This window comes from Triticum urartu, chromosome 3, assembly GCF_003073215.2.
Source record: "Triticum urartu cultivar G1812 chromosome 3, Tu2.1, whole genome shotgun sequence".
Taxonomy (NCBI): domain Eukaryota; kingdom Viridiplantae; phylum Streptophyta; class Magnoliopsida; order Poales; family Poaceae; genus Triticum; species Triticum urartu.
In genome coordinates this window covers 570,684,530-570,704,217 of record NC_053024.1, presented here as the reverse complement: position 1 = coordinate 570,704,217, position 19,688 = coordinate 570,684,530, and positions in this window count along the sequence as shown.

The window sequence follows — 19,688 nt, the reverse complement described above, 5'->3', positions numbered from 1 at the left end:
AAAAGATACTTATTCATGGCTGGTCTCAAATAATGAAGGCCCGTCCATCTTGGAGAATAGGACAAAGATTATGTTCATGCTTTTCCATGGCTCTAAAGCGAATATCCTATTTATTGACCACGTTGCGAGATGAAGCCGCTTTCAGAAGGTTGTGGATGCGCGGGGTGGTGCCTGGGCCTTGTCCTGGGGCTTGGCGGCCTCACCCTTGGTTAACTGTAGGCGAAGTAGCACTGTTCGAGGCATGCTTTGTACGGGTTGAACCTGTATAAGTACTCATACTGCTTTCAGCTTTGGTTGTTAAGTGCCCCTGCTGGTTTCAGTTAAGGTTGTTAAGTACTACAGTCTGTCATGTTTCTTCAGTCCTGTCTTCCTCCATCCGCCAAAACCAAACCAGCACCGGCAGGGCCGCCTGCTTCTGCCTCCCACGGCTGGCTGCGCCTCAACGCACGCATCGCCGCCCCACCGTCTCCTAAATCGTTAACGCCGACGTCCTCCGCGCGCTTTGGTGCGCTCGCCATGGCGCCGCCCTCTCGCGTTGTCAACATGGTCAACAAACAACGGGAATCGGCAGAAGTACGTGGAGCGGATGACAGTAGGGGCCCACCACATCAGCGTATAGAAAAATAAAATGCTTCCTCCTAGTGTTTTCCTGACATCTGGGACCCACGACATTGGGAGCGTATATAGTCAATAGACAAGAGAATAGCACAAGATCGGCTGACACCTGGGACGTAGCTACTCGAGCAGTATTTTTTTGTTTGGTATTGTTGAGACGGAGCAGGGTTTGAACTGGGCTGTGGCCCGTCTGGCCCAGGCTTATATTTTATGTTCACCATGTGACCAGCCCAGCTATTTTTTCTTCGTGAAAATGAGCCCAGTTTATTTTTTCTGAAGAATACGCAATCCAGGCCTACTTATTTTTCTACGCCCTGATGGGCTGCAACTCTTTCAAGACGCCTGCAAATCTTGAAAGTAATATGAAATGGGTTGTAAATATAAAAACCGATGACAAATTGGCAATTACTTTATAATTTCTGAATTTTATTACATTTTCAGATTCCTATTTCACTGGGCATTAACCTAATTTAAATATATCTTCAAAGTACTTTAAATCTGGCTGGACATTTCGGTATTAAAAATAGTTTGGAACCCACAGAAATATGCGAATTTGGCCCTGGCCAACCAAAAAAATGACTGCAATAAATTGCATAAGAAGTTGCCATGAGCTATATATAAATTATTAAAAAAAGAGGGAGTGGTCTGACTTGTGGGCCTGTTTAGTTGACGTGTATGCAAGATTTTTTTAGTTATTATATACGTCAAAAAACAATTCTAGCAGACGTAACCGTTGGATGTCAATCCAACGGCCGTAGTGTTTCTTCAATCTCTGATCTTCTTGCTTCAGCCGCCAAAGCAGCACTGGCAGGACTGCCTACTCCCGCCTCCCATGGCCGGCTGTGCTGCCGCGCAGGCCTCAGCGCCCCCTACTACTCCCACCGCTGGCCAGGGCATCCCTCTAATCAACCACACCCCCTGTTATTATACGGCGACGGTAGCCTCACACCGCAACCGAACCGGTGAACGCTCGTACTCCTCTCCGTGTGGGCATCCACTGCCACGTCTTCCCCGGCTCCGTGTTGTCCCCTTCCTATGCCTCGCCGTCGTCCACCGCCGTGGTGCTCTCGGCACCGCATGGTCAATGTGGTCAACGACCGACTTCCATCGGAAGAGTACTGTACGTGGAGAGGCTGACAGTTGGGTCCACGGCAGCCGCAAGGAAGTTCCTCCTTATTACGCGCAAAATAATTATTCCTCCACTTGACAGCGGGGACCCATCGGATGGGCCACCAGTATTTTGTGAAAAAAACGTTTCCCCCTGACTGCTGGGACCCACCGGACGGGCCACCGTATTTCACGAAAAAAACGTTCCCCCCGCTGTCAGCTCGGACCCACCGGAAGTGCCTCCTTATTACGCACAAAAAAAATGAATACTCCCCCGGCTAGCTGGGACCCACCTTGGTGGGAGCATGACTTGTGGGCCTACTAAGTTGACGGGGACGAAGGGCTTTGTCAACTTAGTCAATATGAATGATTCTAGCTCCAGTGACCGTACGATGTCCATCCAACGGCCGTAGTGCTTCTTCAACCTCTGATCTTCTTGCTCCAGCCGCCCAAAGCAGCGCCGGTCGTGCCACATGCTCCTGCCTCCCGTGGCCGGCTGTGCTGCCGCGGAGGCCTCACCGCCCCCTACTATTCCCACCGCTGGCCAGGCCCTGCGGCGACGGCAGCCTCACACCGCAGCCGAACCAGTGAACCCTCGTACTCCTCTCTGCGCGGGCTTCCACTGCCGTGTCTTCCCTGGCTCCGCATCGTCCCCTTCCTAGGCCTCGCCGTCGTCCACCGCCGTGGTGCTCTCGGCGCGGCATGGTCAATGTGGTCAACGACCGACTTCCATCGGAAGAGTACTGTGTGTGGAGACGCTGACAGCTGGGTCCACGGCCGCAGCAAGGAAGTGCCTCCTTATTACGCGCAAAATAATTATTCCTCCACCTGACAGCGGGGACCCACCGGACGGGCCACCGTATTTCGTGAAAAAAACGTTTGCCCCTGACTGCTAGGACCCACCAGCTACATCTTCGCACGCAAGGAAGTGCCTGACAGTCGGGACCCACCTGGTCGAAGCATACGTAGCGTTGTCATTCTGGTCATGAACATGTACGTACATATATACTGGTCGATGTAGAGGCGCGCATGTGTTGTAGTAGAGGCGAGCACATAGCATGTACACGTACGTACAGCGGCCAGGGTGCAAGAAAGATAATACGGCCACGTATGTGTACATACGGGTGGGGTCTCGAACGCCTACTCGCGGATACGTACGGCCAGGGCTCGTGTACATGGCTGGGTAGGAACGGAGAAACAGCGTCATCGTCGTGTTCATGGGGAGGCAACGGAATGCGTCGTGTTCATGGGGAGGCAACGGAATGCGTCGTGTTCATCGGGAGGGCTTGGACGGAACAGACAATGGAAACGAGGCCTGGCGTACTGTAGAACGGAGGAAACGGCCTTGTGTTCGACCGACCACGTTCGAAACAGGATCTTGTTGATCGGGAGGAGTCTCGCGTACCGCAAAACGGAGGAAACGGACCTCCTACAGTCGAAATGGGGGTCCTCTTCATTGGGAGGGGTGTGGCGTACCGCAAAACGGACGAAACGGACCTCCTACGGTCGAAACGGGTGTCCTGTTCATCGGGAGGGTTGTGGCGTACCGCAAAACGGGACTCCATGGGATACTGTTCATCTCCACCGTCGACCCCCTCCAGCCTTCACGAGCTACTGTTCATCCACCGTCGACCTCCTCCAGCCTCCACCTGCGACTGTTCATCCACGGGCTCATGTTCATCCAGCCTCCACCGCGCGCTACTCCACCGGCTACTGTTCAACCAGCCCTCTCCACGGGCTCCTGTTCAACCACCCCTTCCTGCCCTCCACGGGGTGGTCCTGTTCATCCAGCCCCAACCGGCTCGATCGATCGGGGTCCTGTTCATCCAGAGGCAACACCACGGGGTCCTGTTCATCCACCCCCACCGGGAACTGTTCATCCAACCCCCACCCCCCCCCCCCCCCGCAACGCTCACTGTTCATCCAGAGGCAGCATCGATCGGCTTCAGTTAGCAGCAGTAGCGAAGGAATCGCTTGATCGGGTTCAGTTAACAGCCATCGATCGATCGCTCGGGTTCAGTAACGCGTAGACTGCAGTGCAATTGCTCGGGTTCAGTTAGAGCCCAACGCCTCGCTCGGGTTCAGTTAGAGCCAACGCCTCGCACACACGCGCGTATGTTTATGAGAGAAACGCACATCGCTCGGCCCCCGACCTCCCACCATAACCGGGAACTCCCCGAAATTTTCCTCCCCCTCGCTTCTACCACGGTTTTTTCCGTCATGCACGGCCCAAAGAATGTCATGCAGCTGCGTCTCCGACCTGCCCAGGACGAAAAGCCCATTTTCTGTCATGATTTTTTGTCATAGAAGTAGGAGCCCACCACATCTATGATGATACCGGGTTTTGTCACAATTATCGTCATAGAAGTGTCATATGTATGACAGAAGAAAATTTCGTTCGGCCCAAAATGTCATGGATGTGTGTTTTTTTTGTAGTGATCATACGCTGGTAGTGTAGGCTTTAATGCTTCCTCCTCTAGTTGGGGTAGCAGCATGCGCTTTGGGAAACTTTTGGTTGGGTGCTCGGGTTCGTATTCCTCGACTGCCAGGACCTCAGTCCATTTATCCGCTAGCAGATCTTGATCAACTTGAAGCTATTGCTGCTTTTTCTTCAGGCTTTTTGATGTGACTATAAGCCAGCGCTTGAAGCGCTCCTGCTCGACGGGATCCTCAGGCACGATGAATTCTTTGTCGCCGAGGCTCACCTCATCTTCGGAGAGGGGCATATAATTGTCGTCCCCTGGTTCTCCGTCTGTCGCCTGTTCCTTAGGGCTCGCTTGCCCGTCCTCCTGTTCGAAGCATGGCTGGAGGGGATTGTCTTCGTCTTCGGAACTGTCCGCAGCGTTATTGTCTCTTGTGCCGGTATTGCTGCTTTTGCTATGGCAGGGCTTAGAGCAGCGTCGATGACGCCGGTGCTTAGATTGCTTCTCGATGGGGTTATCCTCCATTGCATTATTGCCATTGCTTTCTTTGGGGGTGTCCACCATGTATATATCATATGATGAGGTGGCTGTCCAGCGCCCTGTGGGGGTGGTTCCTGTTCTTCTCCTGCATCGTCGTCCATATCGTCGATGTCTTCGGAGCCGAAGTCAAGCATGTCGGTTAAGTCGTCGACAATGGCTATTAGGTGGGTGGTGGGTGGGGAATGAATTTCGTCGTCCGCTTCCCACTCAAGTCGGACATAGTTCGGCCAAGGGTCTCCTGACAAGGAGATATACCTCAATGAATTTAGCACGTCACTCGAGGGCGAGTGCTGAAAGATATCCGCGGAGGTAAACTCCATGATCGGTGCCCAGTCAGATTTGATAGGCACGGACGCAAGCGGTTCGGAGCCTATGGCCGGGGACGAATCCAAGGGTCCGGTAACACGGTCTCATAGGAGGTGAAGTCAGTATTCGGCTCTATCACCGCTGAGTGTGCGGCCTCCGTGGCGGGGTCTATCCACCCGTCCTCGGACGGCACGATCTGCTCTGGATTAAGGGCCGGAGTAGCCACAGGTGCGATCTCCCGAACACCGTCCGACGGCAGAGCTAAGTCATGCTCGTTGTGACTGTGCGGCGCACCTGACATGGGCTCGAATCTGTCGAAGATCAAGTCTCCGCGGATGTCAGCAGTATAGTTCAAGCTTCCGAACCTGGCCTGATGGCCAGGGGCATAGCTCTCGATCTGCTCCAGATGGCCAAGTGAGTTGGCCCGCAGTACGAAGCCGCCGAATACGAAGATCTGTCCGGGGAGAAAAACTTCACCCTGGATCGCATCGTTGCCGATGATCGAAGGAGCCATCAAGCCTTTATCATGACGGCACAGTGGAACTCTCAATGAAAGCACCAATGTCGGTGTCAAAACCGGTGGATCTCTGGTAGGGGGTCCCAAACTGTGCGTCTAAGGCTGATGGTAACAGGAGGCAGGGGACACAATGTTTACCCAGGTTTGGGCCCTCTCGATGGAGGTAATACCCTACTTCCTATTTGATTGATCTTGATGATATGAGTATTACAAGAGTTGATCTACCACGAGATCGTAGAGGCTAAACCCTAGAAGCTAGCCTATGATTATGATTGTTCCTGTCCTACGGACTAAACCCTCCGGTTTATATAGACACTAGAGGAGGCTAGGGTTACACAAAGTCGGTTACAAGGGAGGAGATCTACATATCCGAATTGCCAAGCTTGCCTTCCACACAAAGGAGAGTCCCACCCGGACATCGGACGAAGTCTTCAATCTTGTATCTTCATAGTCCAACGGTCCGGCCAAAGTATATAGTCCGGCTGTCCGAGGACCCCCTAATCCAGGACTCCCTCAACGTACTCCCCCAAGCTTAGGCCTCCTAGAGGGTAGTAGTTGGGGTACTGAGGAGCGGGCATCCACTGATCCCACTGTGGAGGCTCCTCCTGTGTTGCCTCCTCAGCAGCCTGAGCGTTCCGGTAGGTGATGATGTCTGCAGGCATAATCCTATATCCGCCCCTGGCAATAGAATCAAACAGAGCAGGAGCAGGCAATGGAATAACATCACGAGTCCTCACACTAAAACCAGGTTATACGGAATAGGGATGTGAGGGGATTCGATATCAGTGAAATGGTGGTGATCCATGTGAGGGACTCCTGGACTAAGGGGTCCTCGGGCGTCCGGCCTGTTAGCCATGGGTCGGACTGATGGGCTGTGAAGATACGAACACCGAAGACTGCACCCGTGTCTGGACGGGACTCTCCTTGGCGTGGAAGGCAAGCTTGGCGATCAAATAAGTAGATTCCTTTCTTTGTAACCAACCTTATGTAACCGTAGATCCCCCCAGTGTCTATATAAACCGGAGGACTTAGTCCGGAGGGGGGACAATCCTCATAATCATAGCCAGACTAGACTTTTAGGGTTTAGTCATTAAGATCTAGTGGTAGATCAACTCTTGTAATACTCATATTCATCAAGATCAATCAAGTAGGACGTAGGGTATTACCTCCATAGAGAGGGCCCGAACCTGGGTAAAACATTGTGTCCCTCGTCTCCTGTTACCATCGATCCTAGACGCACAGTTCGGGACCCCCTACCCGAGATCCGCCGGTTTTGACACCGACATTGGTGCTTTCATTGAGAGTTCCACTGTGACGTTGATGACAAGATCGATGGCTCGCCTTGTTCTCAAGGACAATATCATCGTTGGAGGAGCACTGGCCCTAGGCCAAACCCTCCTGCTGGGCGGCTTTACCATGACTGCCCATTCGGCTGTTAATCCGACGATGACCTCCCGAGTCATCGAAAATCCCCTTCATATCGACTCCGAACACTCCAAGCAGATGGATCCAGCGGAGCTTTCGTCTTTAAACGAGCTCCTAGATCGCATCGCCGCCCTGGGGGTCGCCACAGACTATGATCGAATTGGGCTTAAACCTGATTAGAGAGAAATCAAATCTCCACCGATCACCCACCAGATAGCGATAGTCGAGGAGCGAGACAACAACTCTTCCTCCATACTAAAGACGGACTATGTTCGGATCTCCGGCTTCGAAGAGCCGGACACCCACCTGCGAGGAGATGCATCCTGCCCTCCGAACATAGAATCGGATGACGGGCCTAAGAAATCATTGGATATCCCGGAGCCCGATCTGTTAAGTTCGGAATTCCTTCAGACTCCGGATCCAAAATTGGGTTAGGGTTCAGATTTAAAACGACCGACCCGCCCAAACATAAGCGCTCTCATGAGCATACAATAGCAGTCTCAGGAAACGGTCCACCACTTCTAGGCCAGATTCCTTCTTGTCAAAGACAAGATTAAAGATTGCCACGACGAGGAAGCGATCTCAACGTTCCGCAACAATTGCACGGACGAAGCAATCCTCAACGCCATCAACCGCCGTCGCATACTATAGTTCGCTGACTTGGCAACTATCATACAGAAGTACAGCGCAATGGAAAGCACCTGGAAAACTCAGGCAGCCCGTTGGGAACCATCGGTCCCCACTCAATCCCTCATTCAGGCGAAAAGGGCGCACCCTTGCAACACGCCTGGTCCAATAGTAAAGAAATATAAGTCCAGTACGAGGCGTAGAACCGTTCTGGAAGGATGGATCTATGGGCCATGCAAAATACACGCAACACCAGATAACATACCAACAGATAGCCTCAGAGCATGTTGGATACTCCGGCAAGTGGCCAAGAGCGGCGAGGATATCCTCACCAAGAATACCCCAGATCGAACAACACCCCCAGAAGACGACGACCCCAAAATACTGACGGTCTTTGAGACATTCGCCTCAAACAATAGGCGCAAAAGAGCACTGCGCGGACTCGTCGAAGTCTGTCAAATAGCAGCAATAAACCCTTGGAACGACACGGCTATAACTTTTAATGCCGGTGACGAACCAAAATATAGGACAGTCCGAGCACCAGCCACCTTGGTGCTCAGTCCAATCATGGATGGCTTCCGTCTCACCAAGGTTCTCATGGACGGCGGCAGCGGACTAAACCTCATCTACGAATATACACTCCACAAAATGGAAATAGACAGGAGCCGCATTGAGCAAAGCAGCACGACCTTCCGAGGAATCATTCCCAGTCGGGAGGCGCGGTGTGTGGGAAAAATAACACTTGACGTGGTATTCGGCATGCCGGAGAATTATCGGTCCGAAGAAATAACCTTCCAAGTGGCCCCTTTCAACAGCGGATATCACGCCCTCTTGGGGCAGGAGGCATTTACACGCTTCCAAGCTGTACCTCATTATGGGTACATGAAGCTTAAGATGCACGGGCCCAAAGGCATAATCACTCTCGCCAGTGGTCCGGACATAGCACTCCACGCCGAAAATATAATCGCATCCCTGGCCTTTGAGGCATTATCTGAAGCCCTCGCGGCCGAAGAATTAACCGCATTGCGCTCCACGATGGACAGGGACGATGTGATCTTAGACAAACGCCCCAAATCCACCTCCTTCAAGCCAGCGGAAGAAATAGTCAAATTCTAGGTCCATCCAACAGACCCCAAAAAGACAGCATCTATTGGGGCACAACTAGACCCAACGGTCGACGTCGCGCTAAGAGATTTTCTTCGCGAAAAGTGGGATATATTCGCCTGGCACCCTTCTGACATGCCAGGAATCCCGCGCAAACTAGCCGAACACAGCCTCAACATATTAAAGGGATACAAACCGGTCAAACAAACACTGTGGCACTTTTCCGAACCTAAATGTCAAGCCATCGGAGAGGAGCTAGCCAAGCTAATCAAGGCCAGATTCATTAGAGAAATAAAACATCCGGACTGGCTGGCAAACCTGGTGATGGTACCAAAGAAGGATAAATCCTGGTGCCTGTGTGTTGATTTTAAAGACCTCAATAAGGCTTGCCCTAAGGATCCCTTCCCCCTCCCCCGCATTGATCAAATCATTGGTGCTACCGCAGGACACGACTCACTGTGTTTCCTCGACACATATTCCGGATACCATCAAATCAAAATGAAGGAGTCCGACCAAGCTGCAACAGCATTCATCACCCCATATGGGCCATTCTGCTTCAACACCATGCCCTTTGGGCTCAAGAACGCCGGCGCCACCTACCAACGCATGATCCAAACATGCCTGGAGAAACGGATCGGAAAGACAGTTGAAGCCCATGTGGACGACGTCGTAATCAAGACAAGGCGCGTCGAAACACTAATAGACGGCCTACGTCTCACACTTGACAACCTCCGCGCATATGACATTAAGCTCAATCCAGAAAAGTGCATTTTTGGCATCCAAGCAGGAAAGCTGCTGGGCTTCATCGTCTCCAATAGAGGAATTGAAGCAAATCCAACCAAAATCCGAGCTCTGTCACAGTTGGCTATGCCAACAGACCTTAAACAAGTCCAAAAACTCGCGGGTTGCGTGGCAGCTCTAAGCCGCTTTATCTCCAGATTGGGAGAAAAGGCACTGCCACTCTATCGCCTTCTGTGGCGAACCGGTCACTTCGAGTGGACGGACGCGGCAACAGCCGGACTGGAAGAAATAAAAACACTCCTAGCGAGCAACCCAACCCTGGCCGCGCCAAACGTCGGCGAACCCATGCTGCTATACAAATCGGCAACACATCAAGTGGTGAGCGCCGTTCTCGTCATTGAACAAGAACACTGTCCTTACACCATTAAAATCCCGGTACCCCCATTATCAAAAGATAGCATGTGCGGTCTTCATGGCATACTGAAAGCTACGACAATACTTCCAGGAGTGTTCGATCACGGTGGCTTCCGAAGTACCTCTCAACGACATAATAAAGAACCGCGATGCCACGAGCTGGATTGCCAAATGGGCCATGCTATCTCTTGAGCACTGCGTTGGTTTTCCCTTGAAGAGGAAAGGGTGATGCAGCAAAGTAGCGTAAGTATTTCCCTCAGTTTTTTAGAACCAAGGTATCAATCCAGTAAGAGGCCACACGCAAGTCCCTCGTACCTACACAAACAAATAAGAACCTCGCAACCAACGCGGTAAAGGGGTTGTCAATCCCTTCATGATCACTTACGAGAGTGAGATCTGATAGAGATAATAATGATAAGATAAATATTTTTGGTATTTTTATTATATAGATTGAAAGTAAAGATTGCAAAATAAAATAGATTGGAAACTTATATGATGGAGAATAGACCCGGGGGCCATAGGTTTCACTAGTGGCTTCTCTCAAGATAGCATAAGTATTACGATGGGTGAACGAATTACTGTTGAGAAATTGATAAAAAAGTGAATAATTATGAGAATATCTAGGCATGATCATGTATATAGGCATCACGTCCGTGACAAGTAGACCGGCTCCTGCCTGCATATACTACTATTACTCCACACATCGACCGCTATCCAGCATGCATCTAGAGTATTAAGTTCATAAGAACAGAGTAACGCCTTACGTAAGATGACATGATGTAGAGGGATAAACTCAAGCAATATGGTATAAACCCCATCTTTTTATCCTCGATGGCAACAATACAATACGTGTCGTTTCCCTTTCTGTCACTGGGATCAAGCACCACAATATTGAACCCAAAGCTAAGCACTTCTCCCATTGCAAGAAAGATCAATCTAGTAGGCCAAACCAAACTGATAATTCGAAGAGACTTGCAAAGATAACCAATCATGCTTAAAACATTTCGGAGAAGAATCAAATATTTTTCATAGATAGACTTGATCATAAACCCACAATTCATCGGATCTCGACAAACACACCGCAAAAAGAGTTACATCGAATAGATCTCCAAGAAGATCAAGGGGAACTTTGTATTGCGATACAAAGAGAGAGAAGAAGCCATCTAGCTACTAGCTATAGACCCGAAGGTCTGAAGTAAACTACTCACACATCATCGGAGGGGCCATGGAGTTGATGTAAAGGCCCTCCGTGATCAATGCCCCCTCCGACGGAGCTCCAGAAAAGGCCCCAAGATGGGATCTCTTGGGTACAGAAGGTTGCGGCAGTGGAAATAGGGTTTCGTGGTGCTCCTGGATGTTTTCGGGGTATGTGAACATATATAGGAGGAAGAAGTAGGTCGGTTGAGCCACGAGGGGGGAGGGCGCGCCCAGGGGGGTAGGCGTGCCCCCTGCCTCGTGGACTCCTCGTCCGTTTCTTGACGTCCACTCCAAGTCCTCTGGATCACGTTTGTTCCAAAAATCACGCTCCCGAAGGTTTCATTCCGTTTGGACTCTGCTTGATATTCCTTTTCTGCGAAACACTGAAATAGGCAAAAAAAACAGCAATTTGCACTGGGCCTTGGGTTAATAGGTTAGTCTCAAAAATGATATAAAAGTGTAAAATAAAGCCCATTAACATCCAAAACAGATAATATAATAGCATGGAACAATGAAAAATTACAGATACATTGGAGACGTATCAAGCATCCCCAAGCTTACTTCATGCTCGTCCTCGAGTAGGTAAATGATAAAAGCAAAAAAAATGTGGAATGCTTTCTAGCATGTTCTTCAATGTATTTTTCTCTATTGTGTCATGAATGTTCAGATCCGAAAGATTCAATATAAAAGTTTATTGTTGACATAAAAATAGTAATACTCCAAGTATGCTAATCAAATAATTATGTCTTATCAAAATACTATAGCCAAAGAAAACTTAACCCTACAAAGTCATATAGTTTGGCCATTCATTTTCGTCACACAAAATGCTCCCATCATGCACAACCCCGATGACAAGCCAAGCAATTGTTTCATACTTAGCCTTTTCAAACTCTTTCAACTTTTACGCAATATATGAGCGCGAGCCATGGACATAGCACTATGGGTGGAATAGAATATGATGATTGAGGTTGTGTGAGAAGACAAAAAAGGGAGAAAGTCTCACATTGACGCGACTAATCAATGGGCTATGGAGATGCCCACTGATTGATGTCAATGCAAGGAGTATGGATTGCCATGCAACGGATGCACTAGAACTATAAATATATGAAATCTCATGAATGAAACTAAGTGGGTGTGCATCCAACTTGCTTGCTCACGAAAACCTAGGGCATTTGAGGAAGCCCATCATTGGAATATACAAGCCAAGTTCTATAATGAAAAATTCCCACTAGTATATGAAAGTGACAAAATAAGAGACTCTCTATCATGAAGATCATGGTGCTACTTTGAAGCACAAGTGTGGAAAAAGGATAGTAACATTGTCCCATCTCTCTGTTTCTCTCATTATTTATTTATTTTTTATTTGGGCCTTCTTTCCTCTTTTTTTATGGCCTCTATTATTATTATTTTTCGTCCGGAGTCTCATCCCGACTTGTGGGGGAATCATAGTCTCCATCATCCTTTCCTCACATGGGACAATGCTCTAATGATGATCATCACACTTTTATTTACTTACAACTCAAGAATTATAACTCGATACTTAGAACAAAATATGACTCTATGTGAATGCCTCCGGCGGTGTACCGGGATTGCGATGAATCAAGAGTCACATGTATGAAAAATTAAGCATGGTGGCTTTGCCACAAATACGATGTCAACTACATGATCATGCAAAGAAATATGACAATGATGATGCGTGTCATAATAAATGGAACGATGGAAAGTTGCATGGCAATATATCTCAGAATGGCTATGGAAATGCCATAATAGGTAGGTATGGTGGCTGTTTTGAGGAAGATATAAGGAGGCTTATGTGTGATAGAGCGTATCATATCACGGGGTTTGGATGCACCGGCGAAGTTTGCACCAACTCTCAAGGTGAGAAAGAGCAATGCACGGTACGAAAGAGGCTAGCAATGATGGAAGGGTGAGAGTGCGTATAATCCATGGACTCAACATTAGTCATAAAGAACTCACATACTTATTGCAAAAATCTACAAGTCATCATAACCAAGCACTACACGCATGCTCCTAGGGGGATAGATTGGTAGGGAAAGACCATCGCTCGTCCCCGACCGCCACTCATAAGGAAAGCAATCAAAGAACACCCCATGCTTCAGATTTGTCACATAACTTTTACCATACGTGCATGCTACGGGACTTGCCAACTTCAACATAAGTATTCATCAATTTCACACTGCCACTCATAAAGAAAGCAATCAAAGAACACCCCATGCTTCAGATTTGTCACATAACTTTTACCATACGTGCATGCTACGGGACTTGCCAACTTCAACACAAGTATTCATCAATTTCACAATTACTCAACTAGCACACCTCTAATATTACCACCTTTATATCTCAAAACAATCTATCAAGAATCCCACTTCTCTTAGCATTTAAAATTTATAACCAAAGTGAATTACCATGATGTTCTAAAGGACTCTCAAAATGATATAAGTTAAGCATGAGAGATCAATTATTTCTATAAAATAGAACCACCGCCGTGCTCTAAAAGATATAAGCGAAGCACTAGAGCAAAAATTATTCAACTCAAAAGATATAAGTGAAGCACATAGAGTATTCTAATAAATTTCAATTCATGTGTGTCTCACCCAAAAGGTGTGTACAGCAAGGATGATTGTGGTAAACTAAAAAGCAAAGACTCAAATCATACAAGATGCTCCAAGCAAAACACATATCATGTGGCGAATAAAAATATAACTCCAAGTAAAGTTACCAATGGACGAACACGAAAGAGGGGATGCCTTCCGGGGCATCCCCAAGATTAGGCTTTTGGTTGTCCTTGGATTTTACCTTGGGGTGCCTTGGGAATCCCCAAGCTTAGCCTCTTGCCACTCCTTGTTCCATAATCCTTCAATTCTTTGCCCAAAACTTGAAAACTTCACAACACAAAACTTAAAAGAAAATCTCGTGAGCTCCGTTAGTAAAAGAAAACAAACCACCACTTCAAGGTACTGTAATTAACTCATTATTTATTTATATTGGTGTTAAAACCACTGTATTCCAACTTTTCTATGGTTTATAAACTCTATTATTAGCCATAGATTCATCAAAATAAACCAACATCACACATAAAACAGAATCTGTCAAAAACAGAATAGTCTGTAGTAATCTGTAGGTTTTGAATACTTATGGAACCCCAAAAATTCTAAAATAAATTGGTGGACGTGAGGAATTTATCTATTAATCATATTCAACAAGAATTAACTAAATATCACTCTCCAATAAAAAATGGCAGCAATTCTCGTGAGCGCTAAAGTTTCTGTTTTTTACAGCAAGATCGCAAAGACTTTCCCCAAGTCTTCCCAAATGTTCTACTTGGCACAAACACTAATTAAAAGCACAAAACCACATCTAAACAGAGGCTATATGAATTATTTATTACTAAACAGAACCAAAAAGCAAGAAACAGAAATAAAATTGGGTTGCCTCCCAACAAGTGCTATCGTTTAACGCCCCTAGCTAGGCATAAAAGCAAGGATATATCTAAGTATTATCATCTTTGGTATGCAATCCATAAGTGGCTCTCATAATAGATTAATAAGGTAATTTAATTTTCTTTCTAGGAAAGTGTTCCATGCCCTTCCTTAATGGAAATTGGAATCTAATATTCCCTTCCTTCATATCAATAATTGCACCAATCGTTCTAAGGAAAGGTCAACCAAGAATAATAGGGCATGTAGGATTGCAATCTATATCAAGGACAATGAAATCTACGGGCACATAATTCCTATTTGCAACAATAAGAACATCATTAATTCTTCCCATAGGTCTCTTAATGGTGGAATTCCCAAGATGCAAGTTTAAAGAACAATCATCAAATTCACGGAAACCTAACAAATCACACAAAGTTTTAGGAATCGTGGAATCACTAGCCCCCAAATCACATAAAGAAAAGCATTCATGATCTTTAATATTAATTTTAATAGTAGGTTCCCACTCATCATGAAGTTCTCTAGGGATAGAAACTTCCAATTCAATCTTTTCTTCATAAGATTACATTAAAGCATCAACGATATGTTTAGTAAAAGCTTTATTTTGACTATAAGGATGCGGAGAATTTAGCACGGATTGCAACAAGGAAATACAATCTATTATAGAACAAGTATCATAATTAAATTCCTTGAAATCCAAGATAGTGGGTTCATTGCTATTTAAAGTTTTGACCTCTCCAATCCCACTTTTATCAATTTTTGCATCAAGATCTAAAAACTCTGAATCATTGGGATGCCTTCTAACAAAGTTGACTCATCTACAGTCCCATCATTATCAATATTCATATTGCAAAACATATATTTAATAGGGGACACATCAATAACTTTTAGATCTTCATCCTTATTATCATGGAACTAGAAGAACACGCTTTTATGAAGCAATCTTTTTTAGCACGCATCCTAGCGGTTCTTTCTTTGCACTCATCAATTGAAATTCTCATAGCTTTGAGAGACTCATTGATATCATGCTGAGGTGGAATAGATCTAAGTTTCAAAGAATCAACATCAAGAGAAATTCTATCCACGTTCCTAGCCAACTCATCAATCTTAGACAATTTTTCTTCAACCAAAGCATTGAAACTCTATTGCAAAATAATAAATTCTTTAATATTAGATTCAAAATCAGAGGGCATCTTATTATAATTTCCGTAATAATTGTTGTAGGAATTACCATAATTATTAGAGGAATTACTAGGAAACAGCCTAGGATTAAAATTACCTCTATACGTGTTATTACCAAAATTGTTCCTACCAACAAAATTCGCATCCATAGATTCATTATTATTCTCAATCAAAGTAGGCAAAGGCATATCATTAGGATCAAAATAAACACTTTTATTAGCAAACAATTTCATAAGTTCATCCATCTTTCCACGCAAAACATTGATTTCTTCTATAGCATGCACCTTTTTATTAGTAGATCTTTCAGTATGCCATTAAGAATAATTAACCATAATATTATCTAGGAGTTTAGTAGATTCTCCTAAAGTGATTTCCATAAAAGTGCCTCCCGCGGCCGAATCTAAAAGATTTCAAGAAGCAAAGTTCAATCCGGCATAAAAATTTTGTATAATCATCCAAAGATTCAAACCATATGTAGGGCAATTATGTATCATTAATTTCATCCTCTCCCAAGCTTGTGCAACATGTTCATGATCAAGTTGCTTAAAATTCATAATATTGTTTCTAAGAGTGATGATCTTAGCGGGAGGAAAATACTTAGAGATAAAAGCATCTTTGCACTTATTCCCTGAATTGATACTATTTTTAGGCAAAGACGAAAACCAAGTTTTAGCACGATCTCTAAGAGAAAACGGGAATAACTTCAGTTTAACAATATCATTATCCAGATCTTTCTTCTTTTGCATATCACACAAATCAACGAAGTTGTTTAGATGGGTAGCGGCATCTTCACTAGGAAGGCCGGAAAACGGATCTTTCATGACAAGATTCAGCAAGGCAACATTAATTTCACAAGATTCAGTGTCGGTAAGAGGATCAATCGGAATGCTAATAAAATCATTATTATTGGTATTGGAAAAGTCACACAACTTAGTATTATCTTGAGCCATCGTGACGAGCAAGCAATCCAACACACAAGCAAACAAGAGACAAGCAAAAAGAGGCAAATTGGAAAAGAGAAGGGGAACGGCAAAAGAGGGCGAATAAAACAGCAAGGGTGAAGTGGGGGAGAGGAAAACGAGAGGCAAATGGCAAATAATGTAATGTGAGGGATAAGAGTTTGTGATGGTACTCGGTATGTCTTGACTTGTGCGTAGACTCCCCGTCAACGGTGCCAGAAATCCTTCTTGCTACCTCTTGAGCACTGCGTTGGTTTTCCCTTGAAGAGGAAAGGGTGATGCAGCAAAGTAGCGTAAGTATTTCCCTTAGTTTTTGAGAACCAAGGTATCAATCCAGTAGGAGGCCACACGCAAGTCCCTCGTACCTACACAAACAAATAAGAACCTCACAACCAACGCGATAAAGGGGTTGTCAATCCCTTCATGGTCACTTACGAGAGTGAGATCTGATAGAGATAATAATGATAAGATAAATATTTTTCGTATTTTTATGATATAGATTGAAAGTGAAGATTGCAAAATAAAATAGATTGGAAACTTATATGATGGAGAATAGACCCGGGGGCCATAGGTTTCACTAGTGGCTTCTCTCAAGATAGCATAAGTATTATGGTGGGTGAACGAATTACTGTCGAGCCATTCATAGAAAAGCAAATAATTATGAGAATATCTAGGCATGATCATGTATATAAGCATCACGTCCGTGACAAGTAGACCAACTCCTGCCTGCATATACTACTATTACTCCACACATCGACCGCTATCCAGCATGCATCTAGAGTATTAAGTTCATAAGAATAGAGTAACGCCTTAGGTAAGATGACATGATGTAGAGGGATAAACTCAAGCAATATGATATAAATCCCATCTTTTTATCCTCAATGGCAACAATAAAATATGTGTCATTTCCCTTTCTGACACTGGGATCGAGCACCGCAAGATTGAACCCAAAGCTAAGCCCTTCTCCCATTGCAAGAAAGATCAATCTAGTAGACCAAACCAAACTGATAATTCAAAGAGACTTGCAAAGATAACCAAGCATGCATAAAAGATTTCAGAGAAGAATCAAATATTGTTCATATATAGACTTGATCATGAACCCACAATTCATCGGATCTTGAGAAACACACCACAAAAAGAGTTACAACGAATAGATCTCCAAGAAGATCGAGGAGAACTTTGTATTGATATCCAAAGAGAGAGAGGAAGCCATCTAGCTACTAGCTATGGACCCGAAGGTCTGAAGTAAACTACTCACACATCATCGTAGGGGCCATGGAGTTGATGTAGAGGCCCTCCGTGATCAATGCCCCCTCCGACGGAGCTTCGGAAAGGCCCCGAGATGGGATCTCTTGGGTACAGAAGGTTGCGGCAGTGGAAATAGGGTTTCGTGGTGCCCCTGGATGTTTTCGGGGTATGTGAACATATATAGGAGGAAGAAGTAGGTCGGCTGAGCCATGAGGGGCCCACAAGGGGGGAGGGCGCGCCCAGGGGGTAGGCGCGCCCCCTGCCTCGTGGACTCCTCGTCCGTTTCTTGACGTCCACTCCAAGTCCTCTAGATCATGTTTGTTCCAAAAATCACGCTCCCGAAGGTTTCATTCCGTTTGGACTACGTTTGATATTCCTTTTCTGCGAAACACTGAAATAGGCAAAAAAACATCAATTTGCATTGGGCCTTGGGTTAATATTTTAGTCCCAAAAATGATATAAAAGTGTAAAATAAAGCCCATTAGCATCCAAAACAGATAATATAATAGCATGTAACAACCAAACATTATAGATACGTTGGAGACGTATCAGGCCATTGAGCTCCTTCCATTTGATATTACATACAAACCACATTGAGCTATTAAATCCCAAGTACTGGCTGACTTCGTCACCGAATGGACAGAGGCCGAACTCCCTAAAGAATACGGCACATGTTCCAATTGGGTTATGTATTTTGATGGCTCCAAAATGCTGGCAGGGCTAGGAGCGGGCGTCGTTTTAACGTCCCCCACTGGAGACGTCGTTCAGTACGTACTCCAAATACTATACACAGACTCCAACAACACAGCCGAATACGAGGCCTTACTGCATGGTCTCCGGATGGTTGTCTCCATGGGCATACAGCGCCTGGAAGCGCGCGGGGACTTAAACCTTGCAATATCTCAAATAAATGGGGACTTCGATGCCAAAGATCCGAAGATGGCAGCTTATCATAATGTCGTCCTAAAAATGTCGGCTCGGTTCAAGGGGCTCGAGTTCCATCACGTGGCCCGAGAAAGTAATCGAGCGGCGGACGTTCTTGCTCGTATCGGCGCCAAGCGCGACCCCATCCCACCCAATATCTTTCTGGAAAGGCTTTTTAAGCCATCCGTAGTGTGGCAGGGGGAGAGCAGTAACAGCAGTCCGGATCCAAACACAACCCCAGATTCCGAACCCACCGATATGATCGGAGGCTCAGCCACCAAAATAACACCATCGGCCCATCTCATTATGGCAGTCATTGCCCCATGGACCGAACCCTTCCTGGCCTACCTTAATAGGAAGGAACTTCCTGAGGATCAGAATGAGGCCTGCCGCATTGTCCGGCGTTCGAAGGCCTACAAGGTTCACGAAGGAGAGCTCTATAAGAAAAGCGCTACCGGAGTCCTTCAAAGATGTATCTCCGATGAGGAGGGGCGACGGCTCCTAGATGATATTCACGCCGGTCTCGGCGGGCACCACGCAGCAACTCGGGCCCTTGTTAGCAAGGCCTTCCGTACAGGGTTTTATTGGCCGACGGCCCGAGCAGATGCACAGGACCTTGTCCAACGTTGCGTCAGATGCCAACTCTTCGCCAACCAAAGCCATATGCCCTGCACCGCCCTACAAACAATCCCCATCACTTGGCCTTTTGCGGTTTGGGGACTAGATATGGTTGGACCCCTTAAAGGAGGAATCCATAAGAAAAAATATCTGCTGGGTATGGTGGATAAATTCACTAAGTAGATAGAGGCCAAACCAGTTAAAACGGCCGAGTCCGGGCCGGTGATAGAATTCATATCCGGTGTTGTACACCATTATGGCGTTCCGCACAGCATCATCGCCG